The sequence below is a fragment of the Saimiri boliviensis genome, chromosome 8 (assembly GCF_048565385.1).
Source record: "Saimiri boliviensis isolate mSaiBol1 chromosome 8, mSaiBol1.pri, whole genome shotgun sequence".
Taxonomy (NCBI): domain Eukaryota; kingdom Metazoa; phylum Chordata; class Mammalia; order Primates; family Cebidae; genus Saimiri; species Saimiri boliviensis.
In genome coordinates this window covers 90942804-90967463 of record NC_133456.1, presented here as the reverse complement: position 1 = coordinate 90967463, position 24660 = coordinate 90942804, and the positions used below count along the sequence as shown (strand labels likewise).

Here is a 24660-nt window from a genome sequence, read left to right as displayed (position 1 = left end):
GATGCAATAAAAAACGATAAAGGGGATAACACCACAGATTCCACAGAAATCCAAACCATCTTCAGAGATTATTACAAACAACTCTATGCACATAAACTAGTAAACCTGGAAGAAATGGATAAATTCCTGGACACCTGCATCCTCCCAAGCCTAAACCTGGAAGAAGCCGAAACCCTGAATAGACCAATAACATGGTCTGAAGTCGAGGCAGCAATAAAGAGCCTACCACCCAAAAAAAGCCCAGGTCCAGATGGGTTCACAGCTGAATTCTACCAGACATACAAAGAGGAGCTGATACCATTCCTTCTGAAACTATTCCAGACAATCCAAAAAGAGGGAATCCTTCCCAAATCATTTTACGAGACAAACATCATCCTGATACCAAAACCCGGCAGAGACTCAACAAGAAAAGAAAATTTCAGGCCAATATCCATGATGAACATAGATGCAAAAATCTTCAATAAAATACTGGCAAACCGATTGCAACAGCATATCAAAAAGCTCATCCACCATGATCAAGTAGGATTCATCCCAGGGATGCAAGGCTGATTCAACATACACAAGTCCATAAATGTAATTCAACACATAAACAGAACAAAAGACAAAAACCACATGATTATCTCGATTGATGCAGAGAAGGCTTTTGACAAAATTCAACAACCCTTTATGCTAAAAACCCTCAGTAAACTAGGTATTGATGGAACGTATCTCAAAACAATAAAAGCTATTTACGACAAACCAACAGCCAATATACTGAATGGGCAAAAACTGGAAGCATTCCCTTTGAAATCTGGCACTAGACAAGGATGCCCTCTCTCACCACTCCTATTCAATATAGTACTGGAAGTTCTAGCCAGAGCAATCAGGCAAGAAAAAGAAATAAAGGGTATCCAAATTGGAAAGGAGGAAATCATATTGTCTCTATTTGCAGATGACATGATTGTATATCTGGAAGACCCCATCATCTCAGCCCAAAATCTCCTGAAACTGATAAACAACTTCAGCAAAGTCTCAGGGTACAAAATCAACATGCAAAAATCACAAGCATTCCTATACACCAGTAATAGACTTCAAGAGAGCCAAATCAAGAACGAACTGCCATTCACAATTGCTACCAAGAGAATAAAGTACCTAGGAATACAACTAACAAGGAACGTAAAGGACCTCTTACTACAAGCCATTGCTCAACGAAATAAGAGAGGATACAAACAGATGGAGAAACATTCCATGTTCATGGTTAGGAAGAATCAACATCGTGAAAATGGCCATACTGCCCAAAGTAATTTACAGATTCAACGCTATTCCCATCAAGCTACCAATGACCTTCTTCACAGAACTGGAAAAAAACACCTTAAACTTCATATGGAACCAAAAGAGAGCCCGCATAGCCAAGTCAATTCTAAGCAAAAAGAACAAAGCAGGAGGCATCACACTACCGGACTTCAAACTATACTACAAGGCTACAGTAATCAAAACAGCATGGTACTGGTACCAAAACAGAGATATAGACCAATGGAACAGAACAGAGGCCTCAGAGGAAATACAACATACCCACAACCATCTGATCTTCAACAAACCTGACAAAAACAAGCAATGGGGAAAGGACTCCCTGTTTAATAAATGGTGTTGGGAAAACTGGCTAGCCATGTGCAGAAAGCAGAAACTGGACCCCTTCCTGACACCTTACACCAAAATTAACTCCAGATGGATTAAAGACTTAAACATCAGACCTAATACCATAAAAACCTTAGAAGAAAATCTAGGCAAAACCATTCAGGACATAGGTGTAGGCAAGGACTTCATGACCAAAACGCCAAAAGCAATGGCAACAAAAGCCAAAATAGACAAATGGGACCTAATCAAACTCCACAGCTTCTGCACGGCAAAAGAAACGGTCAGTAGAGTGAATCGGCAACCAACAGAATGGGAAAAAATTTTTGCAGCCTACCCATCTGACAAGGGGCTGATATCCAGAATTTACAAAGAACTAAAGCAGATCTACAAGAAAAAAACAAACAAGCCCATTCAAAAATGGGCGAAGGATATGAACAGATACTTTACAAAAGAAGACATACAGGAGGCCAACAAACATATGGAAAAATGCTCATCATCACTGGTCGTCAGAGAAATGCAAATCAAAACCACATTGAGATACCATCTCACACCAGTTAGAATGGCGATCATTAAAAAATCGGGAAACAACAGATGCTGGAGAGGATGTGGAGAAATAGGAACACTTTTACACTGTTGGTGGGAATGTAAATTAATTCAACCATTGTGGAAGACAGTGTGGCGATTCCTCAAGGACCTAAAAATAGAAATCCCATTTGACCCAGCAATCCCATTACTGGGTATATATCCAAAGGATTATAAATCATTCTACTACAAGGACACGTGCACACGAATGTTCATTGCAGCACTGTTTACAATAGCAAAGACCTGGAACCAACCCAAATGCCCAACGATGATAGACTGGATAGGGAAAATGTGGTACATATACACCATGGAATATTACGCAGCCATCAAAAACGATGAGTTCACGTCCTTTGTAGGGACATGGATGAACCTGGAAACCATCATTCTCAGCAAACTGACACAAGAGCAGAAAATCAAACACCGCATGTTCTCACTCATAGGCGGGTGTTGAACAATGAGAACACATGGGCACAGGGAGGGGAGCACTACACACTGGGGTCCGTTGGGGGGAAATGGGGGAGGGGCAGGGGGGTGGGGAGGTGGGAAGAGATAGCATGGGGAGAAGTGACAGATACAGGTGAGGGGACGGAAGGCAGCAAACCACACTGCCATGTGTGTACCTATGCAACAATCTTGCATGTTCATCACATGTACCCCAGAACCTAAAATGCAATAAAAAAAAAAGAATTACTTGTCATTCCACCTAATCTCTCTGAACATTATTTTCCTCTCTGGTAAAGTGAAGATAATCTTACACGCCCTACTTTTTCTTAAGAGTGTTGTGGTTTAAAAGAAAAAGAAAATAAGTAATGTGAAGTGAACATTTGGCATAATCTAGCCCCTATAAGCACTTTCTATGCACTGTCTCACCAAATCCTCATAATGACCTGAGGAAATAGGTACATAGATTAAACTGAGGCTCAGAGGTCAATGCTTTGCCCTAACCATATCTGGTAAGTGGTAGAGCCAAGATTTGAGCTGTCTGACTTCCGAATACTAAACTATTCTACCTCTAATATAACATACATGAAAACTATGAAATGGTTAAGTCCTAGGCAAACATCAGATCTCACTATTATTAAAACTTTTCTATGAATCTTTAAGAATACATTGTGTGTGTTTATATATCATTTTTAAACTGTCCATTTTTGTTTATTTGGGTGAGGGCAAGATGTTTTTATGCAGATGATTTTTTATGATAGTAATATATGCCAGTAATATATGGTCAGCAAAGAAAATACACTGAAGTCTGAAAGAAGAAAACATGTGATAGCAAGTCAAACCTAAAAGCATGTTGAATAAGCAGCAACCCGTGTTTCTCCCCAAAAAAGTAAGGTCATTGTAACACTTTTCTCAGAGGAAGAATAAAATATCTTAGCACCATGAACATATCGTTCACACTATGATATTTATTAAAGGAGGGTAAGGGTAACATATTGACCATAGTATGTTGTCATAGCTTTTCAGCTGTAATTAGAAAAAAGAATTGTAAGAAAAATTAGATGAATAGATTAAGCACAAAATGCTCGACAGAGGTAAGATTTGGCAGATACCTTGAGACTCTAAAAATTTGCTAACATTACCGAAGATTCATTTCTAGAAAATCCAGACCTAGAAGACAGATTCCCATAGTGTAACAGTTTGCTCAGTGTGCTTTAGAACGTATTTATTTGTTGAGACTGACCTGAGAATTGACTCTGGCAAATGTTCATTCCAGAACTACAGCAAAGGGCTGGAGAATTCCTAGAATTCAGAGTTGTACTTTGGACTTTAGAGGGACATTTAAGGCAGAAATTTGAGTAGATTGCAGGAGACTGGACTCTGAACGTGACAGGCTCTCTTTCAAAAGATTATTCCTAGAAATGAGCAGTCAGGGATGTCTGTTTCTGTGCTTTTAGTAATTTTTGGAAAGAAGAAATCTAAGACAAACCATGAGGTTCCAAAGAGCAGAAAAAGAATCCAGGGAGCCTGTTAGGTAAGACATTCAGAAATGAAAGAGGAAAGATATTCAGAAATGAAAGAGGTAAGATATTCAGAAATGAAAGAATCTCACCATTACTTCAAATGTATGTGACCCTCACCCTGTTCCTCCTGAAAACCAAGGTGTTTTGTCATTTCTGTGCTGTACTGATTTCCCTTCTAATTTCAACTGCCCTCACACCTGAGAAGAGCAACATTGGTTTTCTTATTAGGTTAGACGGGTACTATGCCAATGTGGGAACAAGGTTCAGAGGGTGGCACATCCCACACGTTATAAACACCCAATGATCATGCTCATGAACTATAGACGAATCAGATAATGGCATTTTCTAATTGCTTCCCTAGACAGGCTGTCACCTGTAAGGCCCATCCCCAGATCCAGAGGCTGCAGTGAATCCTCTGCAAACACTGCTTCGTTGTTCAGACCTAACCCTAGCCTTTCTCTGTGCCACCTCTTCTTCCCTCTAAGGCATCTTCAGCCACTAACTGAGGAAACAAGAGTCCCAGAAAAAAAAATATTGGTGTGAAACACACACACAAACACCCCACACTTTCAGAGTGCCCCCTGTGACAAGTTAAGCAGTAATCCCAAGATTATGTACTAAATTCCTGAATCCTGTAAGTCCTGTCCTTTCTTTCTTTCTAAGCATGAAAAATTCAGTTTTCTGATTCCTGGGAAATTATAGGCAATACGTAGAAAGAAAGAAAAGAACTGACTAGTCTCTTTCAGGAAAACTTTCCTGGCAGGGCACAGTGGCTCACACCTGCAATCCCAGCACTTTGGGAGGCCAAGGCAGGAGCCTCACCTGAGGTCAGGAGTTCAAGACCAGCCTGGCCAACATGGCAAAATCCTATCTGTACTAAAAATTAAAAAAAATTAGCCAGGCATGGTGGCGGGCACCTGTAATCCCAGCTACTCAGGAGACTGAAGCAGGAGAATTGCTTCAACCCAGGAGACGGACGTTTTGGTGAGCTGAGATCATGCCATTGTACTCCGTATCAAAAAAAAAAAACAAAAAACAATACTTTCCTGAGCTGGCAGTTCAGGTTGTCTTTCTCATTTCTGAAATTTTGTGACCTTAGTAATATTAGAAATTTAATATACACTTCAATGTTACATGCAAGCGAACCTACATTTTGTCACACACAAAAAATAATTAGCTGAAAAATTAGAGACAAAGTCATTCCCTTAAGCATGAAAGGTGCTTAGTAAATTCATTAATTTTAAAAAAATCCACAAACCCTAGAAAGAAATAATCAGGGAAGAAGGATTAATGTAATTGTATTTTATTATACGTGAGCCAGGGTAATTTGATTTTATACCAGTTTTATTTTACTTTTTAAAAAATGCATTTTCAAGTTTCATTTCTCACATGTAGGCTTCAGGAAGAACAACTAAAAAGGAATCAGAGCGATTCATGCTGCCCAGGCAACAAAATCAGCAAACAATGAAAGCCAAACTAGGCGTTGATGGTTATAAACAGAAATAAATTATAATCCCTGCTTTGCTTTGCCACAGAATCACCACCTGCTACCCACCATTGCATTCATTCTTGTTCCTCATGCTAGGAACTTTACAGTGGCCCTGTCTCCTTCCCCATCAGTCCAGTGACTTTTGTTTTTTGGGGCTTTTTTGGTAGAGATGGGGGTCTCACTATATTGCCCAGGCTGGTCTGCAACTTCTGGGATCCCGTGATCTTACCTCAGCATCCCAAAATCTTAGGAGTACAGGCATAAGCCACCACACCCTGCCTCCAATTATTTCTTCATTCATCAATGGTAACCATCTATTCACTTCTCAACTGCACGGTTACTGTAGCATTATTTTAAGTTACCTCATGTAGGTTGTTTCACTATTGTGCAGGCAAGCCCAATGATGTACTATTTTGAGAGTATAATAGAATATTTAAATAAGCATAGCATTTAAATCGTCCAAACTTCTAGTTCCAATTTTGATTCACCCATTCCCTTATTCTTAGAAAACATTCACACATGGGTCAATCATGTCATTCAAGAAAGTAACTCAATGCTCATATTTAATCAACTTAAAAAAAAAACAAATTTGGAGATTTTCTCAGTAATGCTTTTTTCCCTTCTTTTAGATGACTAATAAAGAGATATACATTTACTGAGGAAGTATTTAAAATTAATCTTGACTTCATGCATTTGCCTTTATACATGTTGCTATTTATGGGCAAAAACTATTCAACGTACAATTAATGATATTTTTCCCCAGGGGATGACCTCATGCTTCCAATGAAGAAATTAAACATGCACTTTTGATGTATTCACTCTAATTTCAGGATTGATATTCTAAAGAATAGAAATATCTCGTCCAAAACTTGAAGAGTAACTTTGATTGCTCTTTTAATTTCAATTTCATATGTAAACTTCACCCAAGACTTAAGTTCTGTGCCAGGTTCCGATAGTACTGAAGTTGCTTTCTCTTTTTTCCAGAGTACTACAGAACTCTTACCTAAATGTCATATAGTCATAGTAGTCTTATAAATACCCTTGTTTACGGTAAACTTAATGTATGTTTGGAAAATAATTCATTAAACACTGCAGAATGCTAGTGTTGACGACTTCCTTGGGAAGAATGAAAGAGCTGATTTAGGATTTTGGCCATTTGTAGTGACAACCTAGCAAAATAATCAAGGGAAAAAATTTTCAAGTTTCTGTTCCATTGATTTCATTTACAGAATGCCAGCTGGTTCCAGTGCTTCCCTGTTTAAACGAATACTAATTTCAAGCTTTTCAAACAGACCTTGCTTGATTAAGGAAAGTCAGAAATAAAACATGAGCAAGTTATCCAGTATCAAGTGCAGGCTATGTGCCTGATGCTTTCAACTGACTCATGAGATTCTGGTGTCTCAAGGATATCTATTTGATCTCTTATTCTCAGCTATATAATCTTCCAGATTAAATTGCACCAGAAATAATCTGTGTACACCCCATAGAAAGTAAATCATCAGACATATCTCTGCTCTTCCCTGTTTCCACTCTCACACATGACTTTGCATGTGATTATGTAAAACCTGCAGGCCTGATATTTTCATTATAATCCTGCAATTATAATTATATAACCAGCTTGCTTTTTCCAATTAAAAATATCTTTTTAAGTGGCAAAACTGCCCTGCAATAAATGCAACTTACAGTTAAGTATCTCAGCAATCACACTAAGAGATTCAGAAGCAGAGCTAAAACACTTTCTTCCAACTCTTTGCCCAATTGATCCATTTATCCCTTTAAAATACATTATGTATAATCAAAAAATATTTTTGGTGTGAATATATGGAAGTTCCCTGGGATTTAGGGGATTTCGCATGAAATAGATTTTTTTTCCCCACAAGATTTCAGCTTTTGCAGAATTAGCTCTGATATGAATAATATTTTCACATCATTTCAAACACATTTAGATTTCTAAAGGTGTTGCTCAAGGAAGCAACTAATGCAAACTTTGTTAACAGGAAAAACCATGTTTAAAATAAAAAATTAAGCACGGCAGGTACCTAAAAGGAGCCTAAAAACAGAAACAGAATGGAACATTTCTAAGAGTTGGAACATGTAAAAATATGTATGTTAAAAAAAAAGAAAGTTCAGAAATAGATCTAAATATATATGGGATAAAAATTGCATTATAAATCAGAGTGAAATGAAAACAGGGACAGTTCAATATTTGATATTGAGCTACCTGGGCAGCATTCTAGGGGAAAACAGATCTTATACCAGGACAAATTTCAAATAAATAAAAAATGTAAAGGTAAACACCAAAAACTACCCAAGCTCCAGGAGAAAAACAGGATACTTTTTTAATGACCTTGAATATGGTAGACCTTTTAAACTATGAGTCAAATCCAAAAGCCATAAAAGAAAATATTGGTAAATTCAGGTACATAAAAATAAAACTTCTGTGGCAAAAGTCACCATAAGCAAGTCAAATGCCAAGATAAAAATATTTGTAATTCATACTACTAATAAAGGTCTTATCTTCCTAATACAAAAGAGTCTCTTTAAGTCGAGAAGAAAAACACAAACAGCCCAGTAGAAAATTGTACAACAGAAAAACAGTGGGAAAAATTAGGTATCATTTTTCTTCATTTATTCACACACATGAAAGATTACAAGTTTGATAACATCAAAGAGAAAATAAATATTTTATGTATTACTGTTAAATGCATAAGTTACTGTAAATTTTATGTAGGGCATTTGGCAATATCTACCAAAATTACTAATTATTCCTTTGGCTATCAATTCTATCTCCATGGATATATTTGTGAAATGACCCTACATAAGATTATTCACTACAGAAATGTTTATTGGAAACAACACTAAAATGCATCAATTGGAGACTAGTTAAGTAAATTATAGTAGCTCCACATACTGGAATACTACACAGCTGTAAGTAAGGAGAAAGGGAAAGGGTCCATGTACTGATTTAAAAAGATCTCCAAGAAACAAATAATGTTAAGTGGGGGGAAGAAAAGCAATGGCACAACAGTTTCTGCAGTATGCTACCTTTTGCATAAAAAGAGACAAGAAAAACTACATTAAGACTTGTATCAGGCCGGGCACGGTGGCTCATGCTTGTAATCCCAGCACTTTGGGAGGCCGAGGCGGGTGGATCACGAGGTCAAGAGATCGAGACCATCCTGGTCAACATTGTGAAACCCCGTCTCTACTAAAAATACAAAAATTAGCTGGGCATGGCGGTGCACGCCTGTAGTCCCAGCTACTAGGAAGGCTGAGGCAGGAGAATTGCCTGAACCCAGGAGGCAGAGGTTGCGGTGAGCCGAGATCGCGCCATTGCACTCCAGCCTGGGTAACAAGAGCGAAACCCCGTCTCAAAAAAAAAAAAAAAAAAAAAGACTTGTATCAACCCAATACTTCCTAGGAAAGAAAGATTTGTTGGTATCTGCTAAACAAACTCTCCTTACATGTGCACATAATGACATCAGGGCCAGGTGTGGTGGCTCACACCTATAACCCCAGCACTTTGAGAGGCCAACCAGGGGAGGATGGCTTGAGCCTAGGAGTTTGAGACCAGCCTAGGCAAGACAGCAAGACCCTGTCTCTTAAAAAAAAAAAAAAAAAAGAAAAAAGAAAAAATTAGCTGGGCGTGGTGGTGTGAGCCTGTAGCTCCAGCTACTCAGGAGGCTGAGGTGGAAGGATCACTTGAGCCTGGGAGGTTGAGGGTACAATGAGCCATGAGAGTGCTATTGCACTCCAGCCTGGGCAACAGAGTGGGACCCTACCTCAAAAAAAGAAAAGAATGTTATGTGTGTGGCTGTGTGTGTGTGTGTAGGGTAGTTGGGAACTAGGTAGATGGAGAACAGGGTTGTGAAACAATTCTGAAATTTTTAAATTTATTTCAATAATATGCATATTACCTGTCCAAAAATTAAATCAAAAGCATTATTTCTACCTAAACCTAGTAGATGATTATATTTAGTTTACTTCTGATTATATATGTCTTCAATGACATGTTCTCTAAAAGTATCTGTTGTGCTAGAAATGTAAGATTAATTAGATTTGGTTGAAATTTATTATTGAAAGAGTAGGTTACAAAAATTATCTTAATCATATTCTTCTTACTCAATTTAGACTTCCTTTGTATAACTTTGTCTTTCTACTTCTATTTCAAATATAACCTTTCTATGTTGCGTAGAAATATATAAGAACATTTAATGATCAAGGACCCTAACCTTGCCACCGGAAAATTTTAATCAATTTGAAGTCTTATGAGTATATAAACGTGTTAAAGTTTTTTTTGTTAAAGTTTCATTCTTTATCACGTGCATGAAGTTCTACTAAAGAAGTTAATTGGCCATCTGCATTTCTTATCTATTTTTCCTCTTTAAGTGGAATATAAAATCCTACTTTTATCCTAGGATGAAAAATCATTCCTTCAAGTGGTAAGATGTCTTCAGTGCATGCAAGGATATTTTCCTGACTGTGTAAGATTCTCACCAAACACCATATTTATTTTAGAGATATTCTGACTCTCTATTTACTTTGCACTTAACAAGAAATTTACTTTGCACTTAACAAGAACTCTTTTTTCTTTGATATGATTAAGGTTTTATTCTAGTGCATCGAAGACACAATTTAACCTTCAGGAGTTAAAAGTTTGCTCTTTCACTTCATTCATTATAGATCCTCAACCCACCCTGTAGATATATTTTGCAACACTCCATGTAATTATTAAATAACTGTATAATTTGTTGTTTCATGTTTTTCTTCTGGTAGAATTTAAGGATAGGAACCAAATCTCTCCTATTCACCATATAGTCCCATGCCCCAAGAAGTATAATGAATTGTCTTATACATAGTAAATTCTCAATATACAGTGTATTTGTTGAACAAAGAAATTGCCTTTGTTTCTTCTTAACATCTATTAAAATTACAAGCTCCTCGAGATTAGAGACTGTTTCAAAGGAGTTGGTTTGGTATAGCTAACACAGTAGAGAACCAAATTATCTACTTAATTCATTTATCATGAACGAAGCAATCACACATCACTGGCAATACTAATAGTGACAGACACCATAATCAACATCCTTTAAGGCCAACATTGCTGGCTTGACTAAAAATAATAAAAATTTCAAAATATATACTGTATCAAATAATTCTGCCAACTAGTGCTTTTTATGCTTTACTGAGAATATTAATTAACCTTTGCAACGAGGTGTCATCCACTTCCAAGATCGGTTCTATATGCCCTATATGAAATACAGTTTACCTCCAATAGGCAGTCTTTTCAGAAAGACCAGAAAAACAGAGCAAGGGTTGGATACCAAAATTATTTACAGTATGTACAAGTGGAAAAAATATATCATCCATTCAAAACTGCTTAATTTTCCTTGGGTTGTTACAATGGCAACTTCCTTAACCTGATAACAGATTTTTAAAAGTGTAATCATCTATTTATTTTATGGTTTGCACAAGATGTACCTTTAGTACATCCAGATTTTCATAACCCGTCAAACAGTTTTTCAGTATGTGTTATGGCAGGATATTCTAGAACTGCCAAGAAAAGTAAATTCACAGAGCTGCCTGCAATTCACTAACTATAACAAATTAGCATAAGCAGCCCCATTTTAGAAGGCACGGCTTTTACAAGTTACACAGAAAAATAACGTGGGTTTGCATTTCTATCATTAAAAACTGCCCATGCCTTGAATGGTTACATTGTGAATATTAAGCACAGCCTGGATATTTCAATGTAGCTAGTCTATTTGGGGTGGAACTCCTTAATGAAACATTTGGTTATGATCTGAAGACTAACTAGGAAAACTAGCTAACAAGTACCTATTTTTACGGATTTTTTTCTACTTAAAAAAAAAAAAACGCATATCAAATAAAACCTCTCAACACTTGTCAGCTCTCCTGTGAACATACCATATAAATGGACTGGCACCGGCTGCCAGAGAAAACGAAAGGCCAAATTACTCTCTTCCACCCATGCTGTGAAGTTCAGAGAGAAATCTGTCCTAGACCCAAACCACACAGATAGCATACAATGCACCATTTAGCAAGAATGAAAGAATGGATAAAATTCTTCACATTTCTCAGCACAATAGCAAAGATCTTATTTTGTTAGTCACAATTACAGTTTTAAAAGTCCTCTGGCAGTTGCTCAGGGCACAAAACAAAGGTATTTTCAATTATCTACTTTGCTTAAGCTCTGTTCACTCTGGCCAAAACTCCAAAAGGCAAAAAAACCGTGGCTGCAGGCTTACCTTCTTCCAAACGTATCTGCAGGGCAATCGGTTGCCAGTGTAATACGAAAGAGGTCTCATCAGTACCTAGAATAAACCAATAAGGGAAGCGAATTCAGAGTCTGTTTTGTGATTCTGGGAAACATGCAACTGTTTATAACCATTCTGAGTATATTATCTTTGACCAACCTGAGCAATATAGTGAGAACCTGCCTCAGAAAAAAAATATATATGTACTATCTTTTTACAGAACCTAATTCACTATTGGCTGGCTTTGGAATTTTGTGAACGCAGCTGCTTTGGAGGGCAAGACCTTCGTTCACCCCTTCCACTCCTACCCATGGAGATGGCTGATGGGACCGTCAGTGCCAACCTCATTTATGGCGGGATAGAGAGTATGTGGATGGGGGCAGAGATGCAAACTAAATAAGCTTTAAAGAGAAATTAGAAGAGGCCTGTCTTGCCATGGACTGTCACAAACAGGCCCTTATTTTTCTGTCAAACTCTGCACTTTATCAGGTATTCTCTCTCTCTCAAACTCAGAATCTAAGACTTACCTTTCCCCCTCCCACATGCCTCCTCCCCAAGCACTTTCCCCAAGGCGCTACCTATTGAAATGCAGCTGGCTGCCCATGCTGGAAATTTGGGAATGTCCCAGTTACAACCCCTTTCAATCAATCACCAAGTCCAGGTGAATCTACCTCTTTAATAACCTCAGAGTGTTTCCAGTTTTGTGCATCCCCACAACAGCCACGTCATCCAGGCCGTTCTGGTCTCTTTCTTGGATTTTTATAACAACTTCCTAAATTATCTCCCACCTCTAAATTGATATCACTTCTTTCTAGTGCCTTTTTTTTTTTTTTCCGGAGACCGGGTCTCTTTCCGCCAGCCTGGAGTGCAGTGCAGCAAACACTGGTCACTTCAGCCTCAGCCTCCAGGGCTCCAGCCATCCTCCTGCCTCCTGAGTAGCTGGGACTACATGTGTGCACCACAATGCCTACCTCATTTTTGTTTTTTTAGTAAAGACCAGGTCTTGCCATGTTGCCCAGGCTCGTTTCAAACTCCAGAACTCAAGTGATCCTCCCACCTTGGCCTTCCAAAGTGCTGGGACTACAAGCATGAACCACCATGCCCAGCCCCCTTCTAGTCTATTTTTTTACACTCACATCAATTTGTCCCCCACCCTGATCATATCATTCCCAAACTTAATATCCGACACTCAGAGCCTTGTTTTCCCCATGTTATTTTGACTTCAGTTTACCTCCCTCATTTTATCTTGAGCCTCTTCTGCACACAAACACCAAAATGCTCTAATTTTTGGTCGCCTGAGAGCAGCATATCAGATCAAAACTTGGGAACTTGGTATTTGTCCTTTTTTCTCTGCCAGAAATATCGTCCTCTCCATTCACCCAAAGAGCCCCACGTCCTTAACATTTTTACCTCAGTGGAAACCCCTTCCTTCCAGAAGCCTCCACTGGGTTCTGCGGCCAAGGAGCCTCTGCAGCGCCCTGTGCGGAACTTCACAGGTGCAGGTGGCTATTAACTGAGTGAAGACTGCGAGCTCTCGTGAGCCGGGTTCATTGCTCATCATTGACTTGGCCTGGCAAATAACGACTTGGCCTGGCAAATAATGGTTATTTGGTAAATAATGATTACATGAACGAATGTAACTAAGACATCCAGAATCTGAGTAACGCATTTCATGCAACTCATGTGTAACCAAGTGAGGTTTTCCAGCTGTTTCAGTCTCTAATTTATATTATAGAACTGGGTATCCCAAACACCAGATTATAAGAATCACCTGAATCGCTTGACAAACTAACAGTGTCCTATCTCTTAAAGAGACACACAGGAAATTGGTAAAAGTGAATCTAAAGAGAAAATCTGATGATCACACCAGGAATAAACTTGTTTTCCACTGCATACCCTTTTGATTTGCCTTGGGTTTAAAAAAAATACTCTCCCTCTCTCCCCCGCCCCACTCTCATTTAAAATAAATATATTTACTTTCTATGTCTTATGTTTTCATATATTGGTGGAAGAATACATAAGAAACCAGCAACATTGAGCACCTCCAGGCTGGTGAACTGGGATACTAGGAGAACAAAATTGAGAAAGAGACTTTATAAGGACACTCTTTTATACCTTTTGGAATTTCCCAACATTTTGAACGTATGACCTGGTTAAAAAAAAAATTAAAAAGTAAACAAAATCATAGGCTGGACACAATGCTTTATGCCTGTAATCCCAGTGCTTTTGGGAGGCCAAGGATGGAGGATCACTTGAGCCCCAGAGTTCAACACCAGCTTGGGCAACATAGCAAGACTTCATCTCAACAACAACAACAAAATTTAAAAAATTAGCCAGGTGTGGTGACACATGCCTGTAATCCCAGTTATTCACAAGGCTAGGGTGAGAGGCTCTCTTGGGCCCAGGAATTCAAGGCTGCAGTAAGCTATGATGGTGTTTTCCAGCCTGGCAAGACTTGATCTCTTAAATAAGTAAATAATTAAGTCAATAAACAAACAAATAAATACAAAGATTTTCAGGCCCATCCCTGGATGTTCTGATTCATGAAGCTGGAGGTAGGGCCTAAAAAATCTGCAGTTTTTTTTTTTTTTTTTTTGGAGACAGAGTTTTGCTCTTGCTACCCAGGCTGGAGTGCAATGGCACAATCTCGGCTCACTGTAACCTCCGCCTCCTGGGTTCAAGCAATTCTACCTCAGCCTCCTGAGTAGCTGGGATTACAGGCATGTGCCACCATGCCCAGCTAATTTTTTGTATTTTTTAGTAGAGACGAGGTTTCACCATGTTGACCAAGATGGTCTCGCTCTCCTGACCTCGTGATCCACCCACCTCGGCCTCCCAAAGTGCTGGGATTACAGCTGTGAGCCACCGTGCCTGGCCAAAAATCTGTATTTTTAATAAACTCCCTGGGTAACACCTATAATCAGGTAAGTTTGGGAAACACTGTTAACGTTGGACTTGACCTTAGAGATAATCTAATCCAGTATTTCCCAAACCTGGGCATCATCCTTGACTTAATCAGAATATCCAGGGAAGGGTCCAGGGAAACCAGTGCTTTAAAAAGTGCCCCAGATGATTCTGATGCAGGCACTGGCTTGCAGCTTGCATTGAGACCTGTGACAGAGTCAACCAATATACGAATTTCCTCTTAGTGTTGTATGCACAGAAACATCCCCATCATTATTGTAGCTGGCCTTCAAGAGAGGCCCTGGTGATTCTCCCCGCCTGGTATTCATGCCATTATGTAGTCTCCTCCCACACTGAGTAGGGCTGACCTGTAGAACCTGTAAGATATTGTGGGAATGATGGAATGTGGCTTCCAACACTAGGCTGTCAAAGATATTGTGGCTTCTGACTTGTTCTCTCTGGGCTTGTCTGCTCTGGGGAAGCCAGCTGCCATGTTATAAGGATGCTTGGGGGCCACATGGTGAGCAACTGAATCCTGCCAATCATCAGTGCTGACTTGCCAGTTACATGAGTAAACCCTGTGGAAAGTGGCTCCTCCAGTCCCCGGCAAGCCTTCAGATGACCGCAGCCGTGGCTGACCTCTGGACTGCAACCTTGTAAGAAATCCTGAGACAGAACTACCAGGCTGCATCAAACCTCCATTCCTGGCCCATTGAAGAGTGCAGTAGTAAACGCTTATTATTTTAAACTGATAACAGGGTTTTTTTTTGCGTGGGGGGTGGGGGCAGTGCAGGAGACTTGTCATATAGCCATAGGTAACTAATACAATCATATTTTCCCACAAATGCATTTCTTACCAGTGGCCCCATTTCCGTTTCCTCTCCCATCTGGCAATGTTCTTTTCCCCAAGGCTGCAAGTAAGGTATCATAACATATTTGCTTTCACAGGTTGAGTGTTAGTTTAGAGTGCCATCGTGGGGCTTTCTGACTTGGGCAGCACAAATTCTCAAATACTGTCAGTCAGCAGTGTGGAAACTCGTCAGTCTTACCTCCTGTGGTTCTCTGCGGCTTGGCTTGAGTGGATGGGGAAAAACCAAACGATCTTTTTTGCGGTGATGAAGTGCTGAGTCCTTGTCCATCGTAGGTCCAGTCCTGGCATTCTCTGTGCCCACTGAAGCCTCTCTCTGACCTTTCCCTAGACATGGAAGGCAGGACAACTATACATGTACTTTAGCTCGTGATGTGAGCTCTGTGCATTACAACTGCTAGGTTCCGGATCTTGACCTGAAAATATTGGTTTCTATTTTGATGGAGAAGATGGGCACCTGATTTTCATCTGGCAAATGATATGTGTGTAACATCACCAGTATCAGAAAGAGCATTTCCTATGCAATTACCCTCCAAGGCCTAGGAGGACTTTAAGTCCTTGGAGGGAAGCCAACCTACTCACCGTCCTTGATGTCATCTACAAAGTCAGAATGGCAGAAATTAGACTTCACTAATGAATCATCAGCCAAAGTCTTAAAACAAATATGTGCATTTACTTCATGCCAGCTTTTCCTTTTTTCTGCCAGTTTCTGATAGTTATGGTCATTTAGCTTTGATCTCAACAGACACCTGATTATTTAAAAAGCCAAAATTCTAAACCCACTGGTGTTATTCTGCTTGAAGATAAAAGCAAAGGTCCATTTGTGAAACATCAAAAGGAATTAGGAAAATGTGGGATGTGTGTTGCTTGGTGTTGCCTAGCAATATGGTTAGGGCACAGAAATCACAGAGAGGATGAAATTCACACCCACAAGGAAATCATATTATTCATAATAAACACACTCACGCACACACACATCCTGATGTCTCTGTAAGAATGTTATAAACTGAGCACAGAATTATAGTCACAAGTAGAATAATCTTTGGAGCACTGAAGGATAAACATTCTAGTTGATTGGTTGTTTATATTTCAATGTCTAGATGAGTATATCACTCATTTAAAGGCAAAAACATTATATGTCCGTGACTGGAGTTTACAGTATCTCTCATAGACATGAGCTCTGTCAATGTAAGTAAAACATACATTTTAAACCAAATGTATTAATATGTAAAATAACAGGAAGGAGTATTTAACATATAAAAGCAACTGTAACTCCTTTGCTCATCCTTATTTCAAAATATCCAGGTTTGTCATTAATGTTCATAAGAGTGGTGGTAAAAAGCCTCATCATCAAAGTCAGTCACTTGGTTTCAAATCTTGACTCTGCCTTTTGCTATGGGACCATGAAGGGATAATTTAATTTCCCTAAACCTGAGTTTCCTCATCAATTTGAAATGATTGTATGACTAAATTTATAGGGCTGCTGTGAAGATTAAAATAAAGGAATCTGGCCAGGCATGGTGGCTCATGTCTGTAATTCCAGCCCTTTGGAAGGCGGAGGTAGGCAGATCACTTGAAGTCAGGAGTTCAAGACCAGCCTGGCCAACATGGTGGAACTCCATCTCTACTAAAAATACAAAAATTAGCTGGGTATGGTGGCAGGTGCCTGTAATCCCAGCTACTTAGGAAGCTGAGGCAGGAGAGTCACTTGAACCTGGGAGGTGGAGGCTGCAGTGAGCCAAGTTAACACCACTGCACTCCAGCCTGGGCAGCCTGAGATTTTATCTCAAAAAAAAAAAATAAATAAAAGTAAAAAATAAGGTAATCTATGTAAAAGATGATACAGGTCTCAGTTCTCCAAATACATTGGCCTTTCTACTTTTTTATTTTTAATACTATATTATTATGCAGAAGGCCTCTTGATTGCCTTTTGATAAATATAGATGCTACTAATTAAGTCAAGTAAATGTTACAAGTAGAATTTTTGCCTGTAAGAGGGCTTTGAGGTGCTAGGAAAAGGAGATCATAGTCTCTAGTCCCTCCTAGCCCTATCAATTATTCTTCCAAAGTCAGAGCCAAGCAACTCTGGTCCAAGAATGAGATCCAAGCCTCCAACACGGCCACTTGCTGAAGGAAAAACTCCCATTGCATGAGGCTGTTCCATTGCAGGGCTGCACAGCCTAGTATCTTCCCATCTCCAGGCTCCCCTCCCAGAACAACTCACGCCTGCATCCTGCATCCTCCCAGGTTATAAATCTGGGAGTCTTCTAGAAGGGCTTCCATCTTTCTTCTTTGCAGCTGACCTGGGAAACGTTCTTGGTTCTGCGTAGAGCTTTAATTTCCTCCATAAGTACTGCTTTCCCAGGCTATGACTGCTTTTTCAGGTTATGATGACGGAAACCTGCAGTTAGGGAAGAAGGGGAGGCATCAGCTACCTCTCCTGCTTGATTTGGGAGGTCTACTTAGTAGAAGCATTTGTGTCTTAAGATATAGGTGAGAAATAATCAGAAGAGCTGAGCTACTAGTCTTTCCCTAGGGAGAGGTAAGCAATTAGTAGAGCACCCTGAGAAATAATATGTTTACCCAACTAGGCAAAATATGAACAGTGGGTGACTTGCAAGAATGAGAAAATTAGATGGATCCTGCTTTAAGGTTCAAAAGTCAGTCAAGAACCAATCTTAAGGCCAGGTGCATGGCTCACACCTATAATCCCAGCATGTTGGGAGGCCGAGGAGGGGAAATTGCTGGAGGACAGGTGTTTGAGAGCAGCCTGGGCAACATGATGAGACCCTGTCTCTACAAAAACATAGAAAGAAAGAAAGAAAGAAAGAAAGGAGGAGGAGGGAAGAAAGGAAGGAAGGAAAGAAGGAGAAAAGAAAGAGAGAGAAACAAAGAAAGAGGGAAGGAACCAATCCTAAGAAGAGACATTTTAATGTATTCCTAATATCATTTTACTTGTATAAATTTGGGAAAGGTTTTTGTTTGTTTTCTTCCTACCAACGAAATATTTAGGACACAATTAAATTACAAGTCCTATTGCTACTTATATGTTTATGAGATTTCATTTATTAAGATAGAATAAATGCTTTTTTGGTTTTTAAGAATCCTTGAAACAACATTGGGTTCAAAACAGAAGAAAGACCCTATTTATATTAGAACAAAAAGATTACATTTCTAGGAGTAAGCTTAAAAAGTGAAAAGCGCTATATGAAAAGACTAGATTATGAATATATAAAAAGAATAAAATAAAACGCCACTGAGAATCACAGAAGAAAACTTGAACAAATGGAAGGGATGCATGTATTTTTAGATAAAAAGACTCAACTATATAAAGGTGTCAATTATTCCTAATCTATAAGGCAAAAAACCTCAATTTTAAAAAGGACTTTAAAAAATTATAGCTCATTATAATATGGAAAAAGAAAGGAGCAAGAATACTCAGAAATCTTGAAAATAAAAAAAAGACTTCTTAGTTGTATCAGATATTAAAATATTATGTAAAGCTATAAAAAGTAAAAGGGTATGGTATATGACTAGACAAGGCACCTCAATGAATCATAAATGTAAAGTCCAGAAATTGACTCAAATACGAAAAGAAATTTAGTATATGATAAAATGCCACCACCTATCAATGGAAAAAGATGATCTGTTTAATAAGTGATGTCAGAGCAACTGAGTAGTCCTCTGGGGAAAAAAAGGAAAGCTGTATCCAAGCCTTACATGTTCCATGATAAACTGCAGATGAATTAACAGTTTTAGAAAGAGCAAAAGAGAAAGAAAATCATGAGAGCACTAGAATAAACCATTAGATAATCTTTAAATATAATCTTGAAGTAGGATAGACCTTTTGAGGCATAGAGTAAAAGCCAGAATCCAGGCTAGGTGCGGTGGCTCAGGCCTGTAATTCCAGCACTTTAGGAGGCTGAGACAGGTGTATCACCTGAGGTCAGGAGTTCGAGACAAGCCTGACTAACATGGTGAAACCCCATCTCTACTAAAAATACAAAATTAGCCTGGTGTGGTGGCAGATACCTGTAATCCCAGCTAATCAGGAGGCTGAGGCAGGAGAATCACTTGAACCTGGGAACAAGAGGTTGCAGTGAGCCAAGACGGTACCATTGCACTCAAGCCTGGGCAACAAGAGCGAAACTAAAAAATCGATTCTTCAGGACTTTCACATTAACTTTGTGTTTATGAGCCCCATTGAAAAGTGACCAAAGAACATTAATAGACACTTTTTGAAAGAAGACATACATGTGGCCAAAAAGCATATGAAAAAAGCTCAATATCGCTGATCATTAGAGAAATGCAAATCAGAGTTACAATGAGATACCATCTCACACCCAGTCAGAATGGCAGTTATTAAAAAGTAAAAAAATAATAGGCTGGTGAGGTTGTGAAGAAAAGGGAATGCTTATACACTGTTGATGGGAGGGTAAATTAGTTGAACTATTGTGGAAAGCAGTATGGCGATTCCTCAGAGAGCTAAAAGCAGAACTGCCATTCAACCCAGCAATCCCATTACTGGGTATATACTCAAAGGAATACAAATCATTCTACCATAAAGACACATGCACGTGAATGTTCATCACAGCACTGTTCACACTAACAAAAACATATTTATATTCACAATAGCAAGGTCAACCTAAATCCCATCAAAGACGATTGGATAAAGACCTGTGGTACATACACACCACAGATAACTACGCAGCCATAAAAAGGAACAAGATCATGTCTTTCGTGGAAACATGGATGGAGATAGAGGTGGAGGCTATTATCCTCAGCAAACTAATGCAGAAACAGAAAACCAAATACCACATGTTCTCATTTTTAAGTGGGAGCTAAATGATGAGAATTTATGAATACAGAGACGGAAATAACAGATACTATGGTCTACCTGAGGGTGCAGGATGGGAGAAGGGAAAGGAGCAGAAAGGGGTAACTATTGGGAACTGGGCTTAATTCCTGGGTGATGAAATAATCTGTACAACAAACCCCCATGACATGAATTTACCTATGCAACAAACCATCCTGTGTACCCCTGAACCTAAAATAAAAGTTAAAATGAAACAAAACAAAACTTTGTGTTTATGGAACTGTGTTTTAAATGTCTATCCTCCAAGCAAGGAGTGTGCCAAATACAGCATATTTCCTCTTCTGAGTGTGTAATGTTTTACTGTTATATTATCTGATTTAATTTTTCAGGTGAGAGCTACGAGCAGGCAGAATTCTGAGATGGCCTCCAAGTTCACTTGAGTTTTACTAGAACACAGCCATGTTGCTGTGCACAGCGGCCCACGCCTGTAATCCCAACAGTTTGGGAGGTTGAGGTTGGCAGATCACTTGAGGTCAGGAGTTTGAGACCAGCCTGGCCAACATGGCAAAACCCTGTCTCCACTAAAAATACAAATAGTAACCAGGTGTGGTGGCCCGCACACCTGTAGTCCCAGCTACTTACTTGGAGGCTGAGGCAGGAGAATTGCTTGAACCTGGAAGGTGGAGGTTGTAGTGAGCTGAGGTCATGCCACTGTAGTCCAGCCTGGGCAACAGAGCGAGACTCCATCTCAAAAAATCAAAATAAAAATAATTTTTAAAAAGAACACAGCCATATTTATTTGCTTATGTATTATCAGTGGCTGCTTCTGTGCTACGACACAGAGTAGCTGAGAGGAGAAACTGGAGGACCTGAAAGACCCACAATCTGTACTACCCGCCCCTTTGTAGGAAGTTTGCTAACCTCTGGCTTAAACCATGCTGAGTTGGGTCTCCTAGGGTGCTCACGTGTGCTGTATAATCCTGCCTCCATTGACTGTAGGCAGAACCTATGAATATAATCCATCTCACTCTTTCGATTAGATTACATTATATGAGATGCTCTTAGCAATTCTCTAAGCAATTCTCCAGCTGGGCTTAAAGAAATGGGGTGTCTCATGGTGAGGGATATGTGGTGGGCACAGAACTGTGAATGGCTTCTAGAAGCCAAGAATGACCCTCAGCTGACAGCCAGCAAGAAAACAGGAACCTCTGTCCCATAGCTGCAAGGAAGTGGATTCTGCCAACAACTACATAGGCTTGAAAGAGGATTCCACACCCTAGAAGAAAAGCCTGGCCACACCTTGACTGCAGCCTTGTGAGATCCTGTGTGGAGACCTCAAGCCTTGCTTAGACTCCGGAGCCACAGAAACTGGGAGGTAGTTTATATGTTGTTTTAAGCTGGGAACTATGTGGCAACTTGTTACGTAGCAATAGGAAACTAATGCAGATCACGATGTGGGTTGCCTGCCTAAAAACCACCACTCACACACACCTCACCTGCTTTCTCAGCCTTAGGAAGTGAATCAAGTCTTTTAGGAGGCATCTAAAAAAGCTTTCCCTGATGGGCCAGGTGGCTCACGCCTGTAATCCCAGCACTTTAAGGCTGGAGGCGGGCAGATCACCTGAGGACAGGAGTTTGAGACCAGCCTGGCCAACATGGTGAAACCCCCTCTCTATTAAAAATACAAAAATTAGCTGGGTATGGTAGCAGGAACCTGTCTGTAATCCCAGCTACTTATTTGGAGGCTGAGGCAGGAGAATTGCTTGAACCCAGAAGGCAGAGATTGTAGTGAGCCAAGATCGTGCCACTGCATTCCAGCCTGGATGACAGAATGAGGCTGTCTCAAAAAAAAAACATTAAAGAAAGGAAGGAAAGAAGGAAGAAAAGAAGGAAGGAAGGAAGGAGAAAGGAAGGAGGAAGGAAGGAAGGAAGGAAGAAGGTTGGTTGGTTTCCATGCTTCTAGAAAGGGGACACAGGAAAGAGACATTTGTGGCCTGTGGACACTCTTGCATGAAGACATGATGTGTGAAGGGCTGTGGTCATCTCATGGCGGGGATGTGTCAAGACTGAGGACACAGGCTGCACAAAGCTGAGCAAGCAAATGGAAAGAATTGAGGTCCTGGATTGAGATGCAAAGCTGCTGAATCAAGTAACCCTGAAGATTACGTTCCCTGGAAGGTCTTGTTACTTGCATGATAATAAATTCACTGACTGTTTAAATTAGAGGTCAGCAAACTACAAAGTGAGCTTCCCACTGTTTTTGCAGGTCAAGTTTGATTGGAACCCTGGCATGTTCATTCGTTTACACATTGTTTATGTATGTTGCACTTTCATGCAACAATATGGAGTAGTTAAGGCAAGAGGCCACACGGCCCTCAGAAACAACAATCTTTACTCTTTATTCCTTTAAAGGAAAAGTTTTCCAATCCCTTAAATCATTTTGAGTTGGGTCTCCTGTTACTTGCACGTTAAAAACATTCACACAATGTTGATCACTTTCATTCTGATGAAATGTGATAACACTAAACTATAATGATAATAATGACTCTTTTAGTCCATTTGGGCTGCTATAGTAAAAATGCCATAAATTGTGGCTTATAAATAGAATTTAATTTTCTTGCTCTGCTGAAGGTTGGGATGTCCAAGATCAAGGCGCTGGAGGATTCTGTCTCTTGCGAGAACCCATTTACTTGTTCATAGATGGCCGTGTTTTCACTGTGTCCTCACATGGCAAAAGGGGTGAACCAGCTCCCTTGGCCTCTTTCATAAGGGCACGAATCCCATTCATAAGAGCTTCATGACCTAATCATCGCCAAACACCTCAACTCCTACTGTCATCACCTTGGGGGTTAGGATTTCAACATAATAATTTTGTGAGTAGGGGGACACAAACATTCACACCATAGCAACGACTATACTTGTTTTTTAGTAAAACTTTACTGGAGCATACCATACATATATAAAAGTTAGGAAAATCACTATTGCATAGCTCAGTGAATTTTCACAGACTGAATATGCTTGTGTACTATCACCAAGCTCCAGAAACCCTTTATACCCACTTCAGTCACTATATTCCCCTCCCTAAAGACAACCATTGTTCAGACTTCTATGAGAATGATCTCCACTGACTCATTTTGTCTGTTTATGAACTTTATACAAATGGATTCATAAATGTGTATCCTTCTGCGTTTAGCTTCTGTTGCTCAGCATTCTGTTTGTGAAATTCGTATCTGTTGTGTGTAGCAGTGGTTCATTTATTCTCACTGTTATGTTCCATGGTATGAATATATCATGATTTATTTATCCATTCTATGGTTGATGGATGTTTGAGTTGCTTCCAGTTTTTGACTATTATGAATAGCACTGGTATGAACAATCTAATGTTTTGTGCACATATACACAACTTCCTGTTGGAGTGAAAATGTGGGTCATTCATACATGATTTTTAAGTGAATCTAAAAGTGATTCAGTGTCCAAAGGTATATAGTAGTTTAACTGCATAGAAATTTGGACTTGTTGCCTCTTAACTTAGAAATGAAGTAGGGGCTGAGCGTGGTAGCTCACACATGTAATCCCAGCATTTTGGGAGGCCAAGGTCTGTGGATCACCTAAGGTCAGGAATTCAAGACCAGACTGTCCAACACGGTGAAACCCTGTCTCTACTAAAAATACAAAAAATTAGCTGGGCGTGGTGGCCCAAGCCTGTAGTCTCAGCTACTTAGGAGGCTGAGGCAGGAGAATTGCTTAAACCTGGAGATGGAGGTTGCAGTGAGCAGAGATCAAGCCACTGCACTCCAGCCTGAGCAACAGAGTGAGACTCAAAAAAAAAAAAAAAAAAAAATCAAGGTAAAGCCAGGCATGGTGGCTCATGCTTGTAATCCCAGCACTTTGGGAGACCGAGGCTGAGGTCAGGAGTTCAAGACCAGCTTGCCCAACACAGCGAAACACTGTCTCTACTGAAAATACAAAAATTAGCTGGGTGTGGTGGTGGGCGCCTGTAATCCCAGCTACTCAAGAGGCTAAGGCAGGAGAATTGCTTGAACTCTGGAGGTGGAGTTTGCAACGAGCTGAGATCGCGCCACTGCACTCCAGACTGGGTGACAGAGCAAGGGTCTGTCTCAAAAAAAGAAAGAAAGAAAGAAAGA

General features: G+C 39.7%; 1 non-coding gene across 1 annotated transcript; it reads right to left on the bottom strand.

Annotated features, from left to right (window-relative positions):
- Positions 1-4387: 4387 nt before the first annotated feature.
- LOC120367676 (small nucleolar RNA U13) lies at positions 4388-4489 on the bottom strand. The gene has a single exon (XR_005582000.1). It is a non-coding gene; the product is annotated as a small nucleolar RNA U13 (small nucleolar RNA).
- Positions 4490-24660: the final 20171 nt, after the last annotated feature.